Raw genomic sequence first — 20955 nt, 5'->3', positions numbered from 1 at the left:
TGCGACGTGGTAGAAACTCGGTGCACCACCTGCCGCGGGCAGTCGTCGCACTGTACGATCGGCAACGGTGAGCCGGCGAGCCGCTGGGCCCCAGGCAGGCGTGTCCGGCGAACCACCGACGGGAGATATTTGAGTGGATAGAGACGGAGCTGGTACCTGCATGCGGCGCGGAAGCGTTGCCGGGGTTGTGCGGTCCGCTTCCCGGCCAATCCATCGCAAGGCGCAGTTGCCGACAGCCGGAAATGCCAAATCCAACGGCGGCGACATCCTCAGATCCACCGGTTCTTTGTCGGGGACGGGATGAGTAGGCACAAATCCAGGTGGTAGAGAACAGTGGCGGAGCCTACGGAGTGTTCGCGGCGGCGGGCGGGTGCAGACGGGGGGGGGGAGGGGCGGCGCTGGCGCAGATGCGGCGTGGGAATGAAGGGGAAGGCGGTGGAGAAGAGGCGCAATTTTTACTCAGCCCGAGCGGTGGAGTATATTTAAGGAGACAGTTGAGGCTGGAGTAAAAATTTATACCCTTACAGCAGGTTGGGGATCAGCTAGATGCCGGTTAGAGGAATAAAATCAAATTTTTACTTCTCTAACCGGTTACAAGGGATCGATCAGAAATACCCTTAGTTTTGCATCGGTAGCGTTTGACAGCGAGGAGGGTGGTGAAGGGCGGCTCGCACCTTGCACGGTTCCATGGTCAACAGCTACAGTCTAAGCAACGATATGTAGGGGTGTGGCCGTGCCTTCAATAGGCGTTGACCGGTGACCCTGCCGCAGCGGTCTGGCGAGGAATTTGCTCAGATGAAATGTGTGTGAATACGAAGGAAAATATCACATGGGCATCATCTAAAACTTGGCAGCACTAGCACTTATTAGCAACGGTACATGGTGATTGATTAGTGACCCCAGTGGAATACACCTGCCCCCGGTCCACACTCCACACCGTCGGTCGGCGGAAGAGACGACTGAGATCGAAAACGTGTTGTAGACGCTCTCGCAATGCACCAGACAGCATCCAGCGTACGCTGCGTACAGCGTACTGTCAACCCCCATAAAGAAGATGTACATATGCATACCTACACATTGGGCTGATGTTTCAATCCAGTGGTACAGACGTACGTACGTACTAGAGTGGACACCGGTGCAGCACGTACGTACGATAGTAAATTCTTGCGATATCCGTAACGTTCGAAAGTGGTCGAGGTAGCGTATGGATGAATTCAGCTAGTACTAAATGGATTCAAGGAGTTTGCTCGGTCGGTCGGCCGGGCATAGTCGCATGGATCGCATGAAAACGAGAGGTGGTTTAAAGCGCTCGTCACGCCTGTCGGTCGCCCGCGCGGTCCCGTCCCAGCCCGGCCATCATGTGATTGCGGACGTAGGTACGTACCTTACCTTACCGGTGCTCCCGTGAGCCCCCCTCTCTTGGCTCTAGCGTTAACTACTACGTTTCCTTCACTCCTCGCAGCTTCAGGAAGACCTCAGTCTCGCTGGCACTCGGTTCACGCTCCTGAGCCTATTGACACGTTTGCTTGTTCACATCTTTTTTTTCTTTACGAAGGTTGGAAGGAAATAGAATAAGATCTCAAGACCGGCGCCGAGCAAAAATGAGCGCTTTTTGTGCGAGAGTTCATGCATACTTCCATGAATATAGAAAGTTCCCGCCCTACAAGTTTTCGAGCAACTGCGGCGTCCGTTCAATCCAAAAGAGGTGGGGGTCATCCAACAAAAACACAACAAGTTTTATGCCCCCCTCCCCCCCCCCCCCAGAGCATCCAAGGTCGTCCGGCATAGGCGTGAGCATATATATTTTCTTCTCTTTGTTCATATGCCTTTTCATGTTTATTGCATTGTGCCCTTCACTATTATATTGTGGCCATCACTTTTATTTGCAGGCATTGACAAAAAGGGTTTGTAGGCATTCCAAACTTTGGAAGCCTTCAAGGCCCAACGTGGAAACAAGCTACTCACTCTCATCCATTGTTAAACGATCATTTGCAATCGCCCCAAGTTCAAGGAGCAATATGCCGCCCAAAAGAAGAATGGAGAGTCGGCGACCCTGGTTGAGCATGAAGAAGGGGAGAAGCGGCCGAGGGACAAGACCAACTCCAAGATGAACGAGAAGCGTGATGCGGCGTCATTCGCCTTGCAAGAAACTTTGCAATGCATGATGACTCGAAAGGGAGCAAGGAATGAGAGGAAACACCTAGAGAAGAAGGAGCAAATGAAGGCCTATATCGAGATACAAAAGAAGAAGCTCGAGATCGAGGAGAGCGTCCAGACGAATAAGCTTGAAACTGAGGCGACTAATGCCAAGACCAAAGCAAAAGAGGTGGCCCTCGCTTTCATGGCGAAGGAGGTGGAGATCATGACGGTGGACTTGAGCAAGGTGTCCCCGAGAAGAAGGTCATGATTCGAGAAGAAGCAAAAGGCGATGCTCAAGCTAGATGATTGAGCTATGGGGAGAGACATCATTTTGTACGTTGGCTTGTGTGCTGGCATGAACTAGGGCCGCAATGCAAGAACTATGGCCCTTTTGTGTGTGCTGGCAACCGTGTCGGCCGCTGGCAAATGTGTCGGCGTGAACTAGGGGCGATTGTTTGTAGGCTGGCTTGGTATGCCGGACACTGGCACTCTGGCCGACATAAACTATGGTTGCTAGCATGACTATGGCCGCTGGCCCTAATTTTTAGATTTTTATTTTTCTTTCAAATTTCTGGCGTCAGGACGAAATGCGTCTGACTGGTTCGGCATACCGGCCAGATTTGGTCAAGTGTGACCGTAAAACGTGCATCTGGCAGATGTAAATGGACAGAATCCGAATAAAACAGATGTTCACTTAAGGTCACACGGATGGAGTTGGCTTTACTACTACGTTTCCTTCTCTCCTCGCAGCTTCATGCAGGCTCAGTCTCGCCGGCGGTCGATTCACGCTCCCTGAACCCTATGTGTACGTAGGTAGAACGTGTCTGCTTTAATCAGTACTCACTACGTACTGGTTGATGCCTGTATCGGTGGGGCGTGCGGTACAACGGTGGTTCGGTTGTTGCATCACCGGGTACGTAAGTGTTGTCTGCAGAAGAAGAGCTTGCTACATCCTAATCGATGGGTACATCATACCACTGAAATAATAACGTCAGAAAAGTCCGGAATAAATAATAAAAATATGCAAGCACTCGTGTGAAATCTAAGCTTTTTTTGCGAGAAAAATCTAAGGCTTAAAGCCAAAGAGACCGGTTCCACCACAAGGAACCTATGCATCCAAGGTATCCATTTAGTTTGTGTTTGCGATGTCATTTTGTCACTTGGTTATCGTAGCTAGTTTGATAGTTTTACCCTAACAAAAAGATTAATTTAATCTTGAAGAGAAATAAAGGTTTGTACATAGCAATCAAAGCTTATTGGTTTCTTTAATTTATTTTGTGTAAGAACTAGCCACTTGCTTGCAGCAGCTCACAGGCTGGCGCACTTGGCCATCGGCGGTCCTCATCTTGCTTCAACACCAAGTGATAGCATGATGACCTAGAGATTGGCAGCAACCCTCCCTCTTGCACCTGATCAATCACTTGAGAGAACAAATGAAAACAACTTGAGTTGAACAATTAAGGGGCTGTCACCTTGCCACATCTAAGATAAGCCAAGTTTGATCAACTTACATGGTTGTTGGTTCAAGCCTCACCTTAAGCAATATGCTTTTCGCCACATTAGGGTCCCATAACACATACACTCAAAGAGTGTGGCAAGATTTCTTTAGCCTTGCCAATTTGTGGCTTTCATTCTGTTGAACTAACTTTAGGTAAATTTGACAAAGAATGTGTGACAAAATATGCCAGTGCAGGGTCTCAGACTTCCAGGGTTTCAGTATACTCATTTCGAGCGCCCAAGGGTGCAGTGACTCCAACGATAACTTGTGGCCGTGAACTGGTGAAAACATGGTCTATATAGATGGAGGTGGTTTGCCAGAGCCGTTAATCAAGTTAAACCTACGTTTGTACTACGACGCAGCGCAATGTAGCGTACACATGCATGGTACGTGTAGTGTCTTAGATTCCAACCCATGCACTGCGCGGCTGTAATTTTGCGCAACAACCGGTGTACGATACATCACGAGTGCACCAGCCGCTTGTCCGTGACAACTTCGTCAGTCTCAAAATCTACCGGGCCAGTCTCTCGAGGTGCTCATAAAGGTATGATGTGCGTGTGCACATTCAAGTGGTGAGTGTGTGTTATGAGCGTCAACATTTGTACTATGTTTCTTAAAGAAAAAGATTTTTTTAACCAATCTTAAAGAAAAAGATGACATGGCAAAGAGGATAATTACTAGGTGCAAAAATGCTTAGGAATTACCTAATCAATGCATTTCTACATCGGTGGCATGGAATATGGTAGAAATGTTTTGCATCTACACACTATCAAATTGTGCCTTGGATTGTGCACATGTGTCGTTGTGCACTGATGGATTGACATGTGGTGGTAACACAGGACGGCATACGCTATGTGGTGCTCTTTGAGTGCAAAGTGTCGAGTTATAGATGTGGAAACTCTAGAATCAGACCTTTATTGATTGAACCTCACAGCTCACGTAGTATTCCTTTGCTGAAAAGACATTGCATGGAGTTGATCTGACTTTCTTTTCAGTTGAAAGTCTATGATCTAGCCTCACTAGTTGGGTCTAGCTATGACAGTTCCTCCTGAGATGAAAATCAAGAGTTAGACATTTTTGGAGGATATGCTAGAGTGCTCTAACTCGCAATAATAGCAAAGTTTTTAAAGTTAAAAGAATATTGACAATTTTGTTGAGTTGGTCTAATTCAAATTCACCACGAGAAACACATCGTTCTATTATCCTCATGTCGAACGTGTGCCTCATATTTTGTTTCAAAGATAAATTTTAGATGGTCCAAAATTAATACTAATCATTAATTGTTCGTGATTGTAATGGTTGGTACAACTCTTACTTCCTATGAGGTAATGAAGCATTAATACCCTTCCAAAGGTTAGAATTGACATTATATTGTCGTAAATTTGGAAAGTTTACATTATAATTATTGTTGCTGCCTTCTGTAGTTCATTAATATCAACTCTACTTACATGTGATGGCCTCGTCAATCTCAAGATATTATGTCGGCTTAGTATCTCAGGAGGTGCTTATAGGGGTAAGGGCATGCGTGTGTGTGTTTATAGGGACGATGATTGTTTGTGCGTGTATATAAGCATCTAAATTGTATTGTGTTAAAAAATGAGCCGATCTAGAGAAAACATAAGCTAATTAAATGGTGTAAACAATGATGTTTCTTTCTGGAAACCTCCCAACAAGTTACAACAAGTTAATTAATGGCGGACAAAAATCATGGCAATGACCAAAACATAGCATCTGTGCCCTAAGGCTTAAGATTGCATTTTCTTTTGCTGCAGCATAAAGATACAAACAAATTGTTTTTTTGTTTTACGTGCTAAAAACAACGACTATTTGTAATTGGTATCAGGATTCATGTTGATTGTATTGATCATAGAGGGTAAAGAAAACTTAATAGAGTTTCGTATGAATATCCATAAATATTGACAACCAAATAAATATTTACACAGGTTCAATTATACCCTTTTGTATTGAAGCTTTTGTTCCAAAAGATTAAAATATGATGTAATGTCGTACATGATATGTTTTGTCAGATCCATTGTGTATGCACTGAAAACTCTTATTCTACGCATTTTTATATCTCCTATTTTGCAGCTTGTGCGACTATTGCCCCTATAAGATCCGCAAGGTTGGTACATGGCCCATCCCATGAGCTCCATAAGTTTTTCTACATTTTCATTAATAGTTTTAGCAAGATAAATATATTAAGGGCGTGTCCGGTACTCCTCCGTGGCCGCAAAATCCTGAACTCCACCGCCAGCTTTCGATCGCCAGCATCTTAGAAGAGAGTCGGGATATAGCGATCTGTTCGGCTACACAGCTTCTTGCTCGCACGAGGGAGCGAGCCTGAAGCCCAACATATTGCCCTTCCGTGGCCCATTCAGATAGACATTGTAGCAGCCTGATAGTCCAAACAGTGTGGGAATGATGGGATGGCCCATAGGCCCGGTCACACTGTAACTGTTTTAGGAAAAAAATAATAGCGTGTGCGGGGTGTGGAGGAGAAAGAATGAGCGAATCGGTACGAGAGGGGCTCACTTCACGGTGTCAGGGACCGGTAATATACCCTAACTCCCACTTCCCGGTTTTGGAAGAGATGGGATTTCTCAACTCCACAACTCCTTAGATATTACACTACGTTTTTAGCCAGCTTCCCACGCCCATAACCAGGAATTGAATCGTTCGGCTACACTGCACACCTGGAGTTGCGGATTTGAGAACCGGGAGGGTTCCCGAACATGCCCTAAATCGGTTAAAACTTAAAAACTGTGAACATCTGGAAAAACATTATTATATATATAATACTTGCCTTATGTTTAAAAATTATTCACGCAGCTCCAAAATATTCATGTATTTGAATATAGTTCATGTTTACGAAAAGTATTAATATGTTAGAAAAGGCATGTATTAAGAAAAAAGTTCATATATTTTAATAATATATTAGTTTATTAAAAGAAATTATGTATAACAGATGGGAAAAATAAAAATGCAATTAGAAAAGTAAAACCAAAATGAAAGGAAAAAGGGAAAGGAGGAAATAAACGGGCGAACCATAATGGACCAGCCCATTTCCGTCGTGGTGCGTATTATAGTGCCCATATGTTTTACACACCGGTTGTGAAACACAAAATGTCATTTCTATTTGTTGTAGTACTAAATATTCCCTCTATTCCAAATTAAAATATGTTCTAACTTTTTATGATTTGGATGTACATAGACTCATTTTAGTGTGTTTATTCACCCATTTCAGTTCGTATGTAACCCACAGTGAAATATCTAAAAGAATGATATAACAGTGAACGAAGGGAATTCCAAATATTTTAGAAAGATTTTTTAATAGTTTCTTTTTTGAGACAATTTTAATAGTTGGTTGCAAGCTCGGTTCATACGATGCGTAGCCCATGTTCAAAGATGCACTACAAAGAAAATGCATAGCCCATGGATCAGCTGATACTATTCCGAGAATTTCTTATATGACACTAACTGCGTCAAATTAATAGGGAAACACACACACACATAGATCGAATCGGGCCGACCCATTTTCAGTTTTACGCGAAGTTTTCTCATTCCCCTTTTAGGGAACCTTCAAGAAGGTTCCTGAACCTTTTTATTTTTCTTCTTCTTTTCTCTTTTTTTTGTTTCTTTTTCTTCATATTCACAATTTTAAGAAAAAGTTCAAATCATCAAAAAAAGTTCAGAATTAAAAAAGGTGAACAAATTTCAAAATTCCAATTGTTACTGAAGAATGTAAAGAAATTTGGAATTTCCGAACATTTTTTGAGAGATGGAAATTTTTGATTGAAAATGAATAAATGTTCAAAATTTAATATTTTTGTTCAGCTTTTTGAAAAACGTTCGGCATTTGAAAATATGTTTAGAATACAAGATTTTTTTAAATGTTCATAATATAGAAAAACTTCACGCATACAATTATTTTTCTTGTTTTTCAAAATTCTAAATTTTCTTCGTCTTTTTCAAAAGCTATATTTGAATTTCAAATTAGGTTCACGTTTTTTGAAAAAAATTGTGTTTTCCTAGATGTGTTCAAATAATTCAAATATATATATACAGCACAATAACTAGCATGCTATAGTGAATATTCAGCTACAGTTAATTATTTAAAACGGTTATGTTTCCATTTGTCATCAGCGGGCAAGGTGAGGTGGCTAGCGGCAAGCTTAGATTAGTTGGACCCCGTGAGTTCTTCTTGGCCAATCCTATTTGGCGCGCGGGTCGTTTGACAACGACCATGCGCGCACCCCCAGTCCCCTCCGACATACATTTTTGGGCCAGGCCAACTAGCTTTTTCGCAGTTCCGTGATGATTCCAGAAACTTTCAGACCTTATTTTTTTTCTTTTTCGTTTCCGTTTTTTCTGCCTTTTCATTTTCGGATTTCATATCTTTTCTTCATTTTGGTTCTTTCTTTTCTTTTCTGATGTTACTTTTTCTTTTCTTTTCAATTTTCTGAACATCTTTTCAAATTCGAGAACGTTTTTCGAAACGTTGTAGATTTTTTAAATCGTGAATATTTGTTGATTTTCACGAACATTTTTCCATTGAACTGTGAATGATTCTTAAATTCATGGACATTTGTTTTAAATATTGTAAACAAATTTTGAATGTTCAAACTTTTTTAATCGACAATTTGTTTAAAAAAATTGTGACTTTAGAAATCATAAACATTTTCCGAATTTGCAAATAGTTTTCACCATTCCTGAATATTTTTTTGAATTCGAGATTTTTTCTTATAAATTCACAAACATTTATTGAAATTTGTGAACGTTGCCTTTGATCCTGTGAACATTTTCTTTTAGTTACGAATATTTTTAAATGTATGAATTTTTTTGAATCAACGATGATTCTTTGGATCGATGAACCTTTCTAGTTATCCACGACATTTTTTAATTTTAATAATTAGTTAGCTTTTTTGAGTTTGTGAACACTTGTCCAACTTCATGAACTGTTTTCAAAATGTTGAACATTTTTGGAATATGTGAACTTTATTTAAATCATAAATATATATTTTAATTCGTGGACATTTTATGATTTCTTGAGTACTTTTTTCCGGAAGGTCACAATATTTAAATTTTGAAACTGTTTTGAAATCAGGATTTATTTAAAGAACAAAAAATAGAAAAATAAAAGGAGTTAGTGAAAAAAAATGGGCGCCACACACATCGCCTGAGGGAATAGGGGTGCGCATGCCTGCTCCGAGTGCGTAGTGAGCAAGAATAGGTGCTCCCGTTCTTCCTCGCATGTACACTCCTTTTTGGGATTTTTCTGCGCAATATATGTGCTGGCCAAGTTGGCGTGCTCCGGGTGCATTCGGTTTTCCCGGTTTGATTCAGTCCGGTTTATATCGTTTATGGTTTATATGGTTTTTATACTTTGGTTTATACGGTTTTATACATAGATACAGTTAGGGTTCGGTAATAACATTTACTTTCGGTTAGGTTTCGGGAATAACCAAATAAACCAAAGTTGATGCGAACTTTTGAGCCAAGACATAACTTTTGCACACGTAAATACATGATATATATCATAATGAGGAAAAAAACAATTAGAAAAGGATATTGAAGGGACGTTGGATAAGCAGTCAGGCTAATCACATAAATCGAAGCACTAAACGGGCTAGAAAATACTGCACTATAGCAGCCCATTATGCTTTTGACCCCAAAAAACCTTAATTCTCATTAATTCGGTTAACCGTATGGTTTTCTTCTAACCAAAAAAATGCAAATGGTTTTCAAATTTCCAAACTGAAGCGGAAACCAAAACCTAAAGAAACTAAATTTTGGTTCGGTTTGGTATTTTTTGGTATGGTTTTGGTTTTTCGGTTCGATTTTCGGGACAGTTTTGCCAACCAAAACCTGACTCCCCTTGCGGGAGGTTGAGTGTTTGCCGTAGTGAGCGGTGTATATTAACAAATTTTCAAATTCATGAATATTGTTTTGAAAATACATTCTAAGTTAATGCACATTTTTGTAATTCGCAATATTTTTCTGATTTTTTTTGTATATTTTCAGGAATATTTTATTATTTCAAGAACTTTTTTTGCAAACTCATGAATATTTTTTTAATACATGAACCATTTTTTCATATAAAGAACATTTTTTGAATCGACAAACGTTTCAATATTTATTGAACATATTCTCAAAATTTTGAAATTCTGAACTTTTCTGAATTCCGTATTATTACTAAGAATAAGGAAAACAAAAAAAATGAAATGGAAAAAATAGGGCGCATCCCGCCACGTTGATGGGCCGGTCCAAAAAGGCATGTGGGTTAAAGAGTGTGCGCGTTGGCTCGATCTGCAGTGCACAACGCGCCTAATAGAAGCCGGGAGAATATCTAGTGATACCATCATTTTAAGTGCTCCCATAATAGCAGTTTAAAAAAATCAATTTTAGATGTGTCAATTTTTTGTGTGAATATTCATCACATATGTGTCTACAACCCCTAAAATATTCATATCAAAATACGAAATATACAACAAGAAAGAAAAAAGAAAATTCAGATATGAATACTATCTTTTTTTACACTATTCATCATTTTTGTCTTTATTGACACTATTCATGGTGGATTCCTCTTTTTTGTTTGTCTTTGTGTATTTCGGATTTTGATCTGAATTTTTTCGGGGTTGAAGACATATATGTGGCGAACATTCACAATTTTTCAATTTTTTGCCTCATCTAAAATTAAAATTTTCAAACTGGTATCATGGGAGCACTTGAGTGATGGTATCACTAAGTATTCTCCCAACACAAGCCTCCTGTCGGCATCCTGAGAACGGGGGTACCCAGACTTGCCTGCCTGCGGCCCACGATGTGGCTCCACCAACGGCCCGGCACGGCCCGACTTCGACAACAACGACTCAAGACCCTTGCGAGGGGCCAAGCCTCGCGAGGCGGGCAACACCAAGACCTCCCTGGGGGCGGCCTCCCTAGGCTGGCTCCCGAGGAGCGGAGATATCTATGCAAGGGGCACCTCGCGAGGTCCGCGTGACGTGAGCCATGACGACCAAGGCCAGGCAGGCGCCAGCGGGCGTAGTGCGCCAGTTTCCTCTTTGGTGCTAAAGAGACAGGAACACGCGAGGAGTCCCGAGGCATCAGGCAAAGGTTTTCATATCGGTGCAACAAGAGCAAGACCAGCAGGACGGCAGGACGGAGGTCACCACGGAGCCCATAGCAGCGTCACCACCAGAGCCTTTGGCAGGCGAAGACCACCTTTTGTCAGGATAACTTGTACTATTTGTCTCCCTTCAAAATTGGCCGTTGTGGGATCCCTTCCCGCCTACATTTGGGAAGAGGACCAGGCCTCTATAAATAGGACTAGCCACGACCAGAGAAAGGAGACGGATCATTCAGACCACCCTCATGCACTCCAGCTCACCGAGCACAAGAACACCTCTCCTCAGGAGGCTGTTCATCACTTGTATTTGTTCATCCCCAGCCTACGAGGCAATCCACCACCACCACACTGGAGTATGGTATTACACCACAACGGTGGCCCGAACCAGTATAAACCTCTGTGTCTTGTGTTCTTGGGTTCGTCGAGCTAGGACGTGAGATCGTTGAGCGAGCGAGCTAATGAGAGAGAGAATCCTTCATGCGCACCCCAGAGTTCGAACCTCAAGGGTTTGCCGGAACCCAGAATCCGAAATTTGGCACGCCAGGTAGGGGTGCGTCGAAGCTTCGTCTCCCCGCCAGCTTCGCCTCCCCAACCGGCCCCCATGGTCGGCGCCGCTCCTCCGACTGGACCGACGGACGCCCGCGATAGCGCCGTGGGCCTCAGGGCCCTCACCCCCGCCTTGCGGCAAGTGCAGTGGCCGCACAAGTTCAGGCCGGAGATGCCGCCTCGCTATGACGGCGCGGCGGATCCATCGGCCTTCCTGCTGGCGTATGAGGAGGCCGTTCTGGAAGCTGGAGGCGACGACAAGGTCATGGCCAACTGGTTCCCCATGGCCCTCGCTGGCGCGCCACGCGCCTGGCTGCTCAACCTGCCAGGATCTTCTGTGGCTTCCTGGGAGGAGCTGCGCGGCCTTTTCATCGCACACTTCCCGGCACCCCTCGCCGTTGCGGCCCTCCTCGGCGGCTCGCAGGCACCGCCCTCGGACCACCACGTCAAGCAGTTCTTCTGCCAGATTGGCGCCGCCTCTGTGCAGCAGGGAGCCCCTCCGGGATGGGCGGCGCCCAAGGCCGACCTCACCTTTGACTCGGGGGACCACCCCGCAACCACTGCTGGCTCGAGCACGCTCCCGATGCTCTGCACACCCACCATCTGCAACATAGCAGTAACCAAGACCCTCATCGATGGGGGAGTTGGCCTCAATGTGCTCTCTGTGGAAGCTTTCGGTTTGCTTCATGTACCGTACGGCCGGCTCCATCCCACCAAGCCTTTCTCCGGAGTCGGCAGCGGTTCCACCAGCCCCCTAGGGCAGATACGCCTCCCAGTCACCTTCGGTACCCGCGACAACTACCGCAACGAGCTTATCGACTTCGACATCGCTCGCATCAGCCTCCCGTACAACGCCATCCTCGGGTACCCTGCCCTGGCTCAGTTCATGGCAGCGACCCATCCGGCCTACAACCTCATGAAGATGCCGGGAAGCAACGGCGTCCTCAGTATGGCTAGGGACACCAAAGAAGCCCCGACGACTCTCAAGCTCGCCTTCAGGGCCGCCGCGGCAGCACGCCCGGCCGACGGAGCCACCCCAGGGGCCAAAGGGGCCGCGCCAGCGAAGAAGAAACAGTTGTTCACTCAAGATCGGGCCAAGACGAAGCAAGTGCCGGTCGAGGAAGACGGGGCCTCGGGAGCCACCTTCACCATAGGCGCCGACCTTGGCCCAGACCAAGAAGAGGCATTGGTGAAATTCCTGCGCGCGAACAAGGAGGTATTCGCCTGGGAGCCCAAGCAACTGGTGGGGGTCCCAAGGGGGTAATCGAACATCACTTCAGGGTGTGCCGCAATGTGCGCCCTATGAAGCAGAAGGCGCGACGACAGTCCACGGAGAAGCAGTCCTTCATCGTCTAGGAAACGCGCAAGCTACAAGCGGCGGGCGTCATCCGCGAGGTCCGGTACCCGGAGTGGCTGGCGAACCCCGTCGCCGTGCCAAAGAAAGGCGGGAAGGAACGCATGTGTGTAGACTTCACCAACCTCAACAAAGCCTGCCCTCAAGATCCGTTCCCACTTTCGCGCATCGACCAGATCGTCGACTCCACCGCCGAGTGCGACCTGCTGTCTTTCCTTGATGCTTTCTCAGGTCACCACCAGATCAAGATGGCGGTGGAGGACGTGGAGAAGACGACCTTCTTGACCCCGTGTGGAGTATACTGCTACACCTGCATGCCGTTCGGACCGCGCAACGCTGCTACCTCTGGAGCATGCGTTGGTTTTCCCTTGAAGAGGAAAGGGTGATGCAACAAAGTAGCGTAAGTATTTCCATCAGTTTTTGAGAACCAAGGTATCAATCCAGTAGGAGATTAAACGCAAGTCGCCTAGTACCTGCACAAACAATCAAGAACCTTGCAACCAACACGATAAAGGGGTTGTCAATCCCTTCACAGCCACTTGCAAAAGTGAGATCTGATAAACATATTAAGATAAATATTTTTTGGTATTTTTGTTGTATAGATTGGAAAGTAAAATAAATAGTAAACTAGAATTATAGATCGGAAACTTATATGATGTAAAATAGACCCCGGGCCATAGGTTTCACTAGTGGCTTCTCTCATGATAGCATATATTACGGTGGGTGAACAAATTACTGCTAAGAAATTGATAGAAAAGCCCATAGTTATGAGAATATCTAGGCATGATCATGAACGTAGGCATCACGTCCGTGTCAAGTAGACCGAAATGATTCTGCATCTACTACTATTACTCCATACATCGACCGCTATCCAGCATGCATCTAGAGTATTAAGTTCATAAGAACAGAGTAACGCCAAGCAAGATGACATAATGTAGAGGGATAAACTCAAGCAATATGATATAAACCCCATCTTTTTATCCTCGATGGTAACAATACAATACGTGCCTTGCTGCCCCTGCTGTCACTGGGAAAGGACACCGCAAGATTGAACCCAAAGCTAAGCACTTCTCCCATTGCAAGAAATATCAATCTAGTAGGCCAAACTAAACCGATAATTCGAAGGGACTTGCAAAGATATCAAATCATGCATATAAGAATTCAAAGAAGAATCAAATATTGTTCATAGATAATCTTGATCATAAACCCACAATTCATCGGATCTCGACAAACACACCGCAAAAAGTATTACATCGAATAGATCTCCAAGAACATCGAGGAGAACTTTGTATTGAGAACCAAAGAGAGAGAAGAAGCCATCTAGCTAATAACTATGGACCCGAAGGTCTGTGGTAAACTACTCACACATCATCAGAGAGGCTATGGTGTTGATGTAGAAGCCCTCTGTGATCGAATCCCCCTCTGGCGGAGTGCCGGAAAAGGCCCGAAGATGGGATCTCATGGGTACAGAAGGTTGCGGCAGTGGAAAAGTGGTTTTGTGGCTCCCCTGGATGTTTTTAGGGTATAAGAGTATATATAGGCGAAAGAAGTAGGTCGGTGGAGCTACGAGGGGCCCACGAGGGTGGGGCGCTGAGGGAGTCCTGGACTAAGGGGTCCTCGGGCGTCCGGGCTATATGACGTGGGCCGGACTGATGGGCCATGAAGATACAAGATAGAAGACTTCCTCCCGTGTCCGGATGGGACTCTCCTTTGCGTGGATGGCAAGCTTGGCGTTCGGATATGAAGATCCCTTCCTCTGTAAACCGACTCTGTACAACCCTGGGCCCCTCCGGTGTCTATATAAACCGGAGGGTTTAGTCCGTAGGGCAATATCATAATCATACAGGCTAGACTTCTAGGGTTTAGCCATTACGATCTCGTGGTAGATCAACTCTTGTAATCCTCATATTCATCAAGATCAATCAAGCAGGAAGTAGGGTATTACCTCCATCACGAGGGCCCGAACCTGGGTAAACATTGTGTCCCCCGCCTCCTGTTACCATCGACCTTAGACGCACAGTTCGGGACCCCCTACCCGAGATCCGCCGGTTTTGACACCGACATTGGTGCTTTCATTGAGAGTTCCGCTGTGGCGTGGTCGGAAGGTTCGATGGCTCCATCCATCATCTACAACAATACTGTCCTGAGGGAGGTCTTTCTCCCCAGTCAGATCTTTGTGTTCGGTGGCTTTGCACTGCGGGCCAACTCGCTTGGCCATCTAGAGCAGATCGACAGCTACGCCCCAGGTCACCAGATTAGTTTTGGAAATCTGGACTATGTCGCTGATATCCGAGGAGACTTGATCTTCCAAGGGTACATGATCCCAACCTCCACTCTGGCCTTAGATCCAGAGCGCATTACCAGGTCCGAAGACGGGATTCCTGAGCCCGCCGGATTATCTACGGCCACTAAGCCCAGTATGGGAGAACCAGAGGAAGTAGTGTCGCTAGCAACCATTTGGAAGCCGGACTCTTCTCCGGACACTGGCTCCGAACCCTCGGAGTCAGCATCGTGTGAGCTCGGCCAAGAAGTCTCCTTCCCGCCATACTCCACGGACTCTTTTCTCCCTGGCCAAACCTCGCCTTTAAGTGAGGCTCTGGCTTGATGTGATCCCTCGTCATTACAGAGGAGCAACGTCTGAACTACGCCCAGCCCGGACTAGGGGCTGAGAGCAGGGAATTTCACGTCCCACCCACCACCCACTTCATAGCCACTGTCGAGGACTTAACTGACATGCTTGATTACGGCTCTGAAGACATCGACGGTATGGACGACGATGCCGGAGAAGTGCAGGCCCAAAACCAGCTGTTTACCGGACGCTGGACGGCCACCTCTTCGTATGACGTGTACATGGTGGATACACCCAAAGAGGGTAACGACGATAACGAGAAGAATGCAGTCGAGGATAAACCTCCTGAGATACAACCAAAGCACCGACGTCAGCGGCGCCGCTCTAAATCACGTCGTGGAAAAGACAGCAATACCGGCACGAGAGACAACAATACTCCGGACAATGCCGAAGACCAAGAAGAACCCATCGAGCCAACCTCCGAACAGGACGATCGGGAGATGGGCAAGTTAGCCCTGATGAGCAGGCCGTAAACGAAGACTCGGAGGACATCAATTATCTTCTACTCTCCGAGGATGAGGTGAGCCTTGGCAACGAAGACTTTATCGTGCCTGAGGAACCTCTCGAGCAGGAGCGCTTTAAGCGCCGGCTAATAGCCACTGCAAGGAGCCTGAAAAAGAAGCAGCGGCAGCTTCAAGCTGATCAAGACTTACTCAACGACAGGTGGACTAATGTCCTGGCAGCCGAGGAATACGGCCTCGAGCGCCCAACCAAAAGTTACCCGAAGCGTAAACTGCTACCTCAATTTGATGACGAGGCATGGGAGCCCGCACCATCAACGCGTAACGCGGCTGACCGACCACCACGCGGCCAGGACAAAACGACAAACTCAAGCCGAACACCAGCCCATACCACCTCTCCGTCAAGGTAGAGACACAACAGCTTGGGGATATACATATGACCTACGGTAGGACCTGGAAAATAGGACAGGTCAGACCAGATCGATGTAAGGATCGCGGGGGCGTGCCCTGACGTGCGAAGACGGATATCTAGCCGGACATAACCACGTCCGAGCCGAAAACCGCAGACGGACTCCATCCAAGCTACGTCACGACTTGGCCTGATATAGAGGCGCTGCACACCCCTCTGCTTCACTGATGAAGTAATGGAGCACGAATTTCCAGAAGGGTTTAAACCCATGAATATCGAATCATATGATGGAACAATAGATCCCGCGGTATGGATTGAGGACTTTCTTCTCCATATTCATATGGCCCGCGGCGATGATCTTCATGCCATCAAATACCTCCCGCTAAAACTCAAGGGACCAGCTCGGCACTGGTTAAACAGCCTGCCAGAAAACTCAATTGGCAGTTGGGAGGACTTGGAAGACGCCTTCCACGACAACTTCCAAGGTACATATGTCCGACCTCCGGATGCCGATGACTTAAGTCACATAGTCCAACAGCCCGGAGAGTCGGCCAGGAAATTCTGGACTAGGTTCCTAACTAAAAAGAACCAGATCGTCGACTGTCCGGATGCCGAAGCCCTAGCGGCCTTTAAGCATAGCATCCGCGACGAATGGCTCACCCGACACCTCGGCCAAGAAAAGCCGAAGTCCATGGCAGCCCTCACAGCACTTATGACCCGCTTTTTTGCGGGCGAAGATAGCTGGCTAGCCCGTAGCAATAATAATGCAAGCGAAACTGGCACCTCTGAAGCCAGAAATAGCAATGGCAAGCCCAGACGCAATAGGCACAGTGCCGAAGCAACGGTGATAATACCGATGACACGGCGGTCAACGCCGGATTCAGTGGCTCCAAGTCCGGCCAGCGGAAGAAGCCATTTAAAAGAAGCAATCCGGGCTCATCCAGCTTGGACCGCATACTCGATCGTCCATGTCAGATCCACGACACCCCTGATAAACCAGCCAATGATACCCACAGAAGCTATTGGGTCTTTAAACAGGCCGGCAAGTTAAATACCGAGAACAAGGAGAAAGGGTCGCAAAGTGAGGACGACGATGAGGAGCCCCATCCGCCGAGCACAGGGGGACAGAAGAAGTCCCCCCCAAGTTAAAACGGTGAGCATGATATACGTTACCCATATCCCCAAGAGGGAGAGCAAACGCGTGCTCAGGGACGTCTATGCGATAGAGCCAGTCGCCCCAAAATTCAACCCATGGTCGTCCTGCCCGATCATTTTCGATCGCAGGGACCATCCGACCAGTATCCGTCATGGCGGTTCAGCCGCACTGGTCCTCGACCCAATCATTGATGGTTTCCACCTCACGCGAGTCCTCATGGATGGTGGCAGCAGTCTCAACCTGCTCTATCAGGATACAGTCCGCAAGATGGGCATCGATCCATCAAGGATCAAGCCCACAAAAACTACCTTTAAAGGAGTAATACCAGGTGTAGAGGCCCACTGCACGGGTTCAATCACATTGGAAGTCATCTTCGAATCTCCGGACAACTTCCGAAGCGAGGACTTGATCTTCGATATAGTCCCCTTCCGCAGTGGCTATCACGTACTGCTCGGACGAACTGCATTTGCTTGATTCAATGTGGTGCCACACTATGCTTATCTCAAACTCAAGATGCCCGGACCACGCGGTGTCATAACAGTCAATGGAAACACTGAACGCTCCCTCCATACCGAGGAGCACACCGCAGCCCTGGCAGCGGAAGTACAGAGCGGCCTTATCAAGCAGAATTTTAATTCAGCGACCAAGCTCCCGGACACTGTCAAACGAGTCCGGACTACTCCGCATCTTGACAGTCCAGCTCGTCAGGAGTTCGACTAGCAATTCGGCCTCTGTCTCCGTCCCGACCAAACGGCGGCATACGTACTGCGCGTACATAACTACGCAAAATACCATGGGCAAAGACGGAGGCACAACTTGATTGTGGTCCATAATACGGCTCGACCTTCCTCGGGCACACTTACTTTCTGTTTTCTTTTTATCCTTTTTATGTTTCTTTTCCACAGGCCCCTCATGACGGCCTGATCATCGACCCTTTCGAAGGACGGATACACCAAGGCGGCAAGCAGCATAGACGTGTGGGGGAATCTCTAGTTGGTCTTCTTGACGATCACTCTACCTGTTTTCAGGACCCGCACGCAGCTCCCCCTTGGTCTCGGCATGTTAAATAGCCCTATTTCCTATCGCACTATTTGTACAAATACGCTTTGATGTATTAATCAAATTATAATGGAAACAGTTTGCGGCCCAACTTATGTGGCACTGGCTTACTACTTCATTTTATTTCGATATTCTTATCGATTGCACCCGTACACTTTGGTACACTTTAATTCGCTAGGGGCTTCGTTGCGCTCCGTACTACGGCAACAAAGTCCGAACACTTTTTACAGTATAGTTCGGCACCCCGAATTTAGCATTATATGCATTGGCTCCGAATCATGTCTTTGGTCAGTAGTTGGGTTGCCCGGCTCTTGTGCTTGCTACCTTACATTCCGTCCTATCTGCTAGGGTAGTAAAGGGAGAACTACTAAGATTGTGTTTCTGGTTTATCCGGGTAATCACCTCAGTAGAGAAAGCCGAAAACTGACTATCATGATGCGGCGAGAGCTGGTTAGCTATTCGGAGGTTAAAATCTCTTGCGATTTTTTTCCTGCATTATGCGACGGATCGGCCTCCACCCGATCAGGTGTCTACAGCACCCTAGTCCGGATTAACCTATCCTAACTAGGGGTTGCACCTACAGTTCTATTGTCAAACTCCTGTGGCGAAGTGAGGGTGATAAAGCCACATAGTCCGATTGCCTAGTTTGCCGTGCTAAAACACCTCCTTCAAGGACCAAACTCTTGGATCAAGAGTGTTTAGGTTTCAACCCGAACACCCCCGTACTACCTACGTGGGGACTGAAGCCGACGACTGCCCAACTCTTAGATTTAATAAAACGGCCGCACAACAGGCGAAATTTTAAATAAACAACAAGCATTATATTACATATCGGCTTTGTTTCATAATACAGGACGGGATAACATGAATGTATTCATTCAAAGATAATGTCTTTTGCGCACTGGCCCTCTACAATGCGGGATCCCTCCAGGACATCATCAAAATACCGCTCGGGCGTACGGTGCTGCTTGCCCGCGGGCGGTCCCTCGGTCATGAGATTGACGGCGTTCATCTTCGCCCACTGCACCTTGACACGGGCGAAGGCCATCCGCGCACCTTCGATGCAGACCGACCGCTTGATGGCATCAAGCCGAGGGCAGGCATTGACCAGCCGCTTCACGAGCCCGAAGTAGCTGCCGGGTATGGCTTCGGCAGGCCATAGACGGATTATCAAATCCTTCATGGCCAATTCGGCCACCCTATGCAGTTCGGTCAGCTGTTTCAGCTGATCGCTAAAGGGCACCGGATGCTCTGGCGCAAGGTATTGCGACCAGAACAGCTTCTTCGTGGAGCTCCCCTCTTCGGCTCGGAAGAACTCCGCAACATCAGCAACACCGCACGGCAGATCCGCAAACGCTCCTGGAGAACTCCAAATCCGGGTCAGTAAGAGGTACCTTTTCTTCACAAATTTGCTCTGCATAATAAAGGCCTTACCCGCCGCGATTTTCCTGGCCTCCTAGATTTCCTGGAGGGTGCCCTGGGCTTCAACCCGGGCCTCTTGTGTGCTTTGGCGGGCCTGAGCAAGATCGGACTCTTGGTCCGCAAACTTGCGCTCCAAGGACTCGCATTTCTTTACGGCATCCTGGAGCTCCTGCTGGACCTCCCCGACCCTTGCCTTGTGTTTTTCTCGGGCGGCTTGTTCCTTCGCCGCTCTCTTCTGGGCCTCGCCCAGCGTGTTCTTGAGGGACTCCACCTCGGTCGCAGCTCCTACAAAATATCATGATAACATGATCAACACAAGCAATTCATATCTTTCTAGATCTGAATAGGTCATTGCATACCTTGCTTATCCTCTAGTTGTTTTTTCACACGGCCGAGCTCTTCCTCGGCCCGCTCCAAACTCTGCTTCAGTTTGGAGACTTCGGCAGAGTGGGAGGTCGCAGCCAGCATCGACGCTTGCTTATTCACATAGACATGCATGGTTAGTCTCCTGCGAAAATTATTTGATCCTATGTCCGGCTTTTATTTTCGAACATCGGACAGAGTCTCAGGGGCTACTGTCTATACTATGACATTCTTTTTGCATAATTACATCGCATACCTCAAAGCCTGTTAGAAGGCTGGTGCAGGCTCCGGTCAGTCCGCTCTTAACGGACTGAACCCTCTCAACCACCATACCCATAAGGATACGGTGTTCCTCAACAATGGAAGCACTTTGCAGCGCTTCCAGTAGAGTATCCGGTGCCTCTGGATGGACAGAGGTCACCGGCAGAATAGGTGCACCTCCTTCTTTCAAAGGAAGATACTTACCTGATTCCAGAGCCGTATGGGCCTCCGGAATAGTATTCGGCTGGGGGCCGAATTGGATATGGCCCCCATCGTCAGTCTCCGGGGGGATTTGCTCCCCCATGTGTCCGGCGGCCAAGGTATCACCCTCTGGCACCGCCCTGACGGCCTCCTGTATCTCTCCCTGGCCTGGGGAGGCCCTTCGGGACAACACCTCGGCGTCGTCCATGACCTTGGGAGAGGAGGCTGCAGGAAGCGACCCGCTATCCATCACATTTGGATCCAGCGAATTCCCCGAAGATGAGGACCGCTGGGGGCGGGCGTGGGCCGGACTGCAGCGCATGATTCGACA

The sequence above is a fragment of the Triticum aestivum genome, chromosome 3D (assembly GCF_018294505.1).
Source record: "Triticum aestivum cultivar Chinese Spring chromosome 3D, IWGSC CS RefSeq v2.1, whole genome shotgun sequence".
Classification (NCBI taxonomy): Eukaryota; Viridiplantae; Streptophyta; class Magnoliopsida; order Poales; family Poaceae; genus Triticum; species Triticum aestivum.
Note: the sequence above shows the minus strand (reverse complement) of the source record.